The sequence below is a fragment of the Piliocolobus tephrosceles genome, chromosome 12 (genome assembly GCF_002776525.5).
Source record: "Piliocolobus tephrosceles isolate RC106 chromosome 12, ASM277652v3, whole genome shotgun sequence".
NCBI lineage: Eukaryota > Metazoa > Chordata > Mammalia > Primates > Cercopithecidae > Piliocolobus > Piliocolobus tephrosceles.
The window spans coordinates 23,848,245-23,856,111 of NC_045445.1; the positions used below are offsets into that span (position 1 = coordinate 23,848,245).

A 7,867-nucleotide genomic window follows, 5' to 3' on the forward strand; every position below is an offset into this window, starting at 1 on the left:
GTTGGAGTGCAATGGCGCAATCTCGGCTCACTGCAACTTCCGCCTCCTGGGTTCAAACAATTATCCTGCCTCAGCCTCCTGAGTAGCTGGGATTACAGGCACCCACTACAAAGCCCAGCTAATTTTTGTATTTTTTAGTAAAGATGGGGTTTCACCATGTTGGCCAAGCTGGTCTCGAACTCCTGACCTCGTGATCCGCCCACCTCAGCCTCCCAAAGTGCTGGGATTACAAGTGTGAGCCACTGTGCCTAGCCTCATTATAATTCTTAAGGCCCTAGGATTTTTGGAATAGTAAATGAGGATTGGTTTCAACTTAAATTCACCAGCTGCATTAGCCCCTCACAAGAGTCAGTCTACTTTTTGAAACTTTGAAGCCAGGCATTGACTTCTCTCCAGGTATGAAAATCCTAGATGGCATCTTACAATAGAAGGCTGTTTTGTCTATATTGAAAATTTATTGATTAGTGTAGCCATTTTCATCAACTGTGTTAGCCAGATTTTCTGAATAACTTGCTGCAGCTTCTACATCTCCACTTACTACTTTACCTTGCACTTTTATATTATAGAGATGGCTTCTTTCCTTAAACCTCATGAACCAGCCTCTGCTAGCTTCCAACTTTTTCTCTGCAGCTTCCTCAGCTCACCTCTCTCAGCCTTCATAGAATGTAAGAGAGTTAGGGCCTTACTATGGATCAGGCTTCAGTTTAAGGGAATGTGTGGCTACTTTGTTCTATCAAAGTCATAAAATTTTCTCCGTATCAACCATAAGGCTATTTCACTTACTTATCATTCTTGTGTTCACTGGAATAGCACTTTTAATTTCCTTCAAGAACTTGTCATTTGCATTCACAACTTGGTTAACTGTTTGGTGCAAAAGGCACTGCTTTCAGCCTATCTTGGCTTTTGACATGCCTTCCTCACCACACTAAATCATTTATAGCTTTGATTTAAAGTGAGAGACGTGTGACTCTTCCTTTTACTTGAACACTTAGAGACCACTAAAGGGATATCAGTTGACCTAATTTTAATATTGTTGTGTCTCAGGGAATAAGGAAGCCCAAGGAGAGGGAGAGAGATGGGGGATTGTCTGATCAGTGGAGCAGTCAGAACACACACATTTACCAAGTTTGCCGTCTTCTATGGGCGCAATCCATGGCACCCAAAAGAATTACAGTGGTAACATCAAAGATCACTGAACACAGATCACCATAAAAGGTAAAATAATAATGAAAAAGTTTGAAATATTGTGATAATTACCAAAATGTGACCCAGAGAATTATTAAAATGTGAGCACATGCTGTCAGAAAAATGGCACCAATAGATTTGCTTGACACAGGGTTGCCACAAACCTTCAATTTGTATTAAAAAAAAAAAAAAAAAGCCTGTGAAGTTCAGTAAAGCTAAATGCAATAAAATGAGGCCTGCCTGTATACAAGTTCAGTATCCCCTATCCACAATGCCTAGGACTAGAAGTTTTTTGACGTTGGATTTATTTTTTTTTTGGATTTTGGAATATTTGCATTGTACTTACTGGTTCAGCATCCCTAATCTGAACATTCGAAATCGAAAACACTCCAGTGAGCATTTCCCGTGAGCATAACCTTTGAGCATCTTGTTGGTACACAAAAAGTTTCAGATTTGGGGGCATTTCAGATTTTGGAGTTTGCATTATAGATTGTCAACCTGTATATACATATTTATGCATACATAAATGAATACATTGTTGCTATTGTTATTTTGAAAAGTTATATGCTGTAATAGATCAGTTAAGAAGAAGAAAAATAAAACTTTTGGGAGGGGGTTTTTTTTGCTTTTTTGTTTTTTTTTTTTGTTTGTTTTGTTTTGTTTTTTGAGACAGAGTTTTGCTCTTCTTGTCCAGGCTGGAGTGGAATGGCGTGATCTTGGCTCACTAAATCTCCACCTCACGGGTTCAGGTGATTCTCCTGCCTTAGCCTCCTGAGTAGCTGGGATTACAGGCGCCTGCCACCACGCCTGGCTAATTTTTTGTATTTTTAGTAAAGACGGTGTTTCACCATGTTGGCCAGGCTGTCTTGAACTCCTGACCTCAGGTGATCCACCCACCTCAGCCTCCCAAAGTGCTGGGATTACAGGTATGAGCCACTGCGCCCAGCCAAAAGTTTTTATTTTACCTTCACTTTTTCATTCTTTGATGCTCTTCCTTTCTTTATGTAGATCCAGATTTCACAGGGTACAGAATTCTAGGTTGTTGATTTTTTTTTCTCTTAACTCCGTAAATATTTTATTCCACTTTTTATTTGCACAATTTCTGAAAAGAAGGCAGATGTAATGTTTATTTGTGCTCCTCTATAGGTAAAGTGTTTGTTTCCCTTGTGGTTTCTTTCAAGATTTTTTCTTTATTTTGATTTTCTTAAGTTTGAATATGATATGCGTAGGCAGAAAGGGTTTTTGGCATTTATCCTGTCTCGTGTTCCCTGAACTTCCTGGATCTATGGTTTGGTGTCTGACATTAATTTGGGAGAAATTCTCAGTCATTATTGCTTCAAATATTGCTTGTTTCTTTCTTTCTTCTCCTTCCAGCTATTCCCATTACACATGTTTCCACCTTTTGTAGTGGTCCTATAGTTCTTGGATATTCTGTTATGTACTTTTATCAGTATTTTTTTATTTTCAGCTTTTATTTAAAGTTCAGGGGTACATGTGCAGGATGTGCAGGTTTGTTACATAGCTAAACGCATGCCATTGTGGTTTGCTGCACAGATCACCCCATCACCTAGGTAATAAGCCCAGTGTGCATTAGCTGTTTTTCCTGATGCTCTCCCTCTTCCCGGCCCCTACCCTCCAACAATCCCCAGTGTGTGTTGTTCCCTCCCATGTGTCTATGTGTTCTCATCATTCAGCTTCCACTTATAAGTGAGAACATGCAGTATTTGGTTTTCTGTTCCTGCGTTAGTTTGCTAAGGATAATGACTTCTAGCTCCATCCATGTTCCTGCAAAGGACATGCTCTCATTCCTTTAAATAGCTGCATAGTATTCCGTGGTGTATATGTACCACATTTTCTTTATCCAGTCTATCATTAATGGGCATTTGGGTTGATTCCATGTCTTTGCTATTGTGAACAGTGCTGCAGTGAACATACACATGCATGTGTCTTTATAATAGAATGATTTATATTACTTTGGGTGTATACCCAGTAATGGGATTGCTGGGTCAAATGGTATTTCTGGATCTAGGTCTTTGAGGATTCACCACACTGTCTTCCACAGTCGTTGAAGTAATTTACACTCCTACCAACAGTGTAAAAGCTTTCCTTTTTATCCACAACCTCGCCAGCATCTGTTGTTGTTTTTCTTTTTGTTTTTGCTATGGTCTGAATGTATGTGTCCCCCAAAATTCATATTGAAACTTAATCAGCAATGTGCTATTAGTAGATGAGGCCTTTGGGAGGTGATTAGGTCATAAGGGCAGAGCCCTTATGAATGGGATTAGTACACTTATAAAAGAGACCCCCAAAGAGCCACTTGTCCCTTCCTAATGTGAGGACACAGGTAGAAGGCACCATCTATGAACTAGGAAATAGGCCCTCACCAGACACCAAAGCTACTGGCACCTTGATCTTGGACCTCCAAGCTTCTAGAATTGTGAGAAATAAATTCCTGTTGTTCATAAGCTACCCAGTTTGTGGTATTTGGTTATAGCAGTTAAAATGGACTAAGACAGATTTTCAGTTTTGGAAGTTTCTATTGCCGTATCCTCAAGCTCAGGGATTATTTCCTTAGTTATGTCCAGTCTAATAGTTACCCCATCAAAGGCATTCTTCATTTCTACTAGTGTTTTTGATCTCTAGTATTTAATTTTATTCTTTCTTTGAATTTCTCCTTTCTGCTTTTATTATCCATCTGTTCTTGTATGTTGTCTAATTTTTTCTTTAAAGCCCATTACATATTAATCCTAGTTTTTTTTAAAAAAATTATCAGTCTGATAAGTTCAGTATCTCTTCCATATCTGAGTCTGGTTCTGGTGTTTTCTGTATCTCTTAAAACTGTGTTTTCTACTGTTTAGTATGCCTTGTAATTTTTTTGTTTCTGGGCATGATGTACTAGGTGAAAGAAACTCTCATAAGTAGCCCTTTAGTAATATGGTGGTAAGGTGTGGAGGAAGGGAAAGCATTCTCTAGTTCTATGATTAGGTCTCAGTCTTTTGGTGAACCTGTGTCCCTGAACTGTGAACTTCACCAGTGTTTCTCAGTTTTATCCCACTCCCACCACCACCCCCCTACACACACACACACACACACACACACACACACACACACACCCCACACACACACCCCTTTGGTGGGACAGGATGGCTGCAGGGGACTGGAGTTGAATATTTATCTTCCCCCAGGTCTGTTAGGTTCTTCTAAAACCCCAGCAGGTGAGGCTCTGGTAAAATAGCTTTCTTTGTGAAGAAGACCAAAATGGTCTGCAATTTCAAAATTGTTCCTTTTCCGCTTCCCCTGTCAGAAACATGAGGAGATTTTTCTCTGATACTCACTGTGAGGAACTGGTATATCTCCTGGAGGTAAAACTTACGAATGTGTGGGAGCTCTCCAATGATTGGGTCCTCCTGGAGTGTGTGTGTGTGTTTGTTTCTTTGTTTGTTTGTTTGTTTGTTTGTTTGTTTGTTTGTTTTGAGACCGAGTCTCACTCTGTCACCCAGGCTAGAGTGCAGTGGCGTGATCTCAGCTCACTGCAACCTCTGCCTCCCAGGCCCAAGCGATTCTCCTGCCTCAGCCTCCTGAGTAGCTGGGATTACATGTACCCTCCACCACACCAAGCTAATTTCACAGACTTGTCCACACAGCCTCCAGCAATTTATTAATTACAGCTTAGGTTTTCCTACCCAAGGACTGGGTCCCCTGGAGGTTTCTGCTCATGGGTTTTTGGTCCAGTAAATTGTGATTCTCTATATTCACCTGTCTGTATCTCCAGTTTTGTTTTGGGGGCAGCTGTTTGCCCTATAACCTCACTTCACTAACAAATATAAAAAGAGTTGTTGATTTTTCAGGTTGTTCAGCTTTTTACTTGTTATTAAGACAGAGTGGCAGCTTCTAAATGTCCTTACATGCCAGACTGGAAACTGGAAATCTTGTGTCTTAGTTTTTACATTTATCTTTCCTCTGTGGGACAAGTCAATGCTACAGTCGTGTGTGTGTGTGTGTTTCAAATTGTTGGTTAACAGTTATTTGAAAAGAAGTAGATGAAAACATGCATATTAAGAAATCTTGGGCCAGGTGCGTTGGCTCACACCTGTAATCCCAGCATTTTGGGAGGCTGAGGCGGGTGGATCACAAGGTCAGGAATTCGAGACCAGCCTGGCCAATATGGCGAAACCCCATCTCTACTAAAAATACAAAAAGTAACCAGGCATGGTGTAGGCACCTGTAGTCCCAGCTACTCAGGAGGCTGAGGCAGGAGAATTGCTTGAACCCAGGAGGCAGAGGTTGCAGTGAGCCAAGATGGCACCACTGCACTCCAGCCTAGGCAACAGAGTGAGACTGTCAAAAAAAAAAAGGAAAGAAAAAAGAAAAGGAAAAAAAAAAGGAAGGAAGGAAAGAAAGAAATCTTGAAATGCAATTACATATTCACTAACACAACTCTATCTGTGCCTCATATTTCCTTTTCCGGGCTCCCATATTTGTGTACCTCACATAACCGTGTCCCTCAGCATTTGCTTTCCAGCCTGCTAACCTCTGGCACTACTTTGATTCTTCATTACTCCCCGTTACATTTTCAGTAAAAATAAAATGAGTGTAACTGAAGTTAGAATCTGACTCTTTATACAAAGCTATGGAGCAGCAGGAAATTCTGAGGTTACGTTTCTCAATGCTACAACATCTGTCAGCAACATTATTGTGTAGGCAGCTGTCGGTTCAAGGGAATTGGTCCTGTATTTTATTATTACAGGGCTGTTATCATTTCCTACATTTCAAATAAAAGAAATTGATGTTACCTCAAAATATCTTAGTTATATTTGAGGTGGAGAATGAGGAATATGATGTGAACTTTTGTGTGTTGGAATCCTAGTTCATTTATAAAAACAGGCCTGTGTGCTTTTGTGTCCATCTCTTGCTGACATGGCCAACTCAAACCTAAAGTTCTTCATCAAGAAGAAGAACCGATGCATCTATCTCAGCGAGCGGAAGGATGACTTTGAGCTCTGTCTGTCCTTTATCCACAAGGAAATTCCTTGTGAGGGAGTTCTCTAATAACTAATGATGCTGGGACGGAGCAAGATGGCCGAATAGGAACAGCTTCAGTCTCCATCTCCCAGCGCGAGCGACACAGAAGACCAGTGATTTCTGCATTTTCAACTGAGGTACTGGGATCATCTCACTCGGGAGTGCCGGACAATCGGTGCTGGTCAGCTGCTGCAGCCGGACCAGCGAGAGCTGAAGAAGGGCGAGGCATCGCCTCACCTGGGAAGCGCGAGGGGGAAGGGAGTCCCTTTTCCTAGCCAGGGGAACTGAGACACACAACACCTGGAAAATCGGGTAACTCCCACCCCAATACTGCGCTGTAACACCGGCACACCGGAGATTATATCCCACACCTGGCCGGGAGGGTCCCACGCCCACGGAGCCTCCCTCCTTGCTAACACAGCAGTCTGTGGCAATCTAACCGCAAGGCAGCAGCGAGGCTGGGGGAGGGGCGCCCACCATCCCCGAGGCTTAAGTAGGTAAATAAAGCCGCTGGGAAGCTCGAACTGGGTGGAGCTCACAGCAGCTCAAGGAAACCTGCCTGTCTCTGTAGACTCCGCCTCTGGGGACAGGGCTCAGCTAAAGCAGCAGAGGCCTGTCCAGACGCGAACGACTCTGTCTGACAGCTTTGAAGAGAGCAGTGGATCTCCCAGCACGGAGGTTGAGATCTGAGAAGGGGCAGTCTGCCTGCTCAAGTGGGTCACTGACCCCTGAGTAGCCTAACTGGGAGACATCCCCCACTAGGGGCAGTCTGACACCCCACACCTCACAGGGTGGAGTACACCCCTGAGAGGAAGCTTCCAAAGCAAGAATCAGACAGGTGTACTCGCTGTTCAGCAATATTCTATCTTCTGCAACCTCTGCTGCTGATACCCAGGCAAACAGGGTCTGGAGTGGACCTCAAGCAATCTCCAACAGACCTATAGCTGAGGGTCCTGACTGTCAGAAGGAAAACTATCAAACAGGAAGGACACCTATACCAAAACCCCATCAGTACGTCACCATCATCAAAGACCAGAGACAGATAAAACCACAAAGATGGGGAAAAAGCAGGGCAGAAAAGCTGGAAATTCAAAAAATAAGAGCGCATCTCCTCCTGCAAAGGAGCACAGCCCATCGCCAGCAACGGATCAAAGCTGGTCAGAGAATGATTTTGATGAGATGAGAGAAGAAGGCTTCAGTCCATCAAACCTCTCAGAGCTAAAGGAGGAATTACGTACCCAGCGCAAAGAAACTAAAAATCTTGAAAAAAGAGTGGAAGAATTGACAGCTAGACTAATTACTGCAGAGGTCATAAACGAAATGACAGAGATGAAAACCATGACACGAGAAATACGTGACAAATGCACAAGCTTCAGTAACCGACTCGATCAACTGGAAGAAAGAGTATCAGCGATGGAGGATCAAATGAATGAAATGAAGTGAGAAGAGAAACCAAAAGAAAAAAGAAGAAAAAGAAATGAACAAAGCCTGCAAGAAGTATGGGATTATGTAAAAAGACCAAATCTACGTCTGATTGGGGTGCCTGAAAGTGAGGGGGAAAATGGAACCAAACTGGAAAACACTCTACAGGATATCATCCAGGAGAACTTCCCCAACCTAGCAGGGCAGGCCAACATTCAAATTCAGGAAATACAGAGAA

General features: G+C 42.5%; 1 protein-coding gene across 5 annotated transcripts in view; it reads left to right on the forward strand.

Moving 5' to 3' along the window:
- Positions 1-7,867, forward strand: part of ENOX2 (ecto-NOX disulfide-thiol exchanger 2) — a 316,145-nt gene that overhangs the window by 294,272 nt on the left and 14,006 nt on the right. The gene's annotated exons all lie outside the window — the stretch shown is intronic.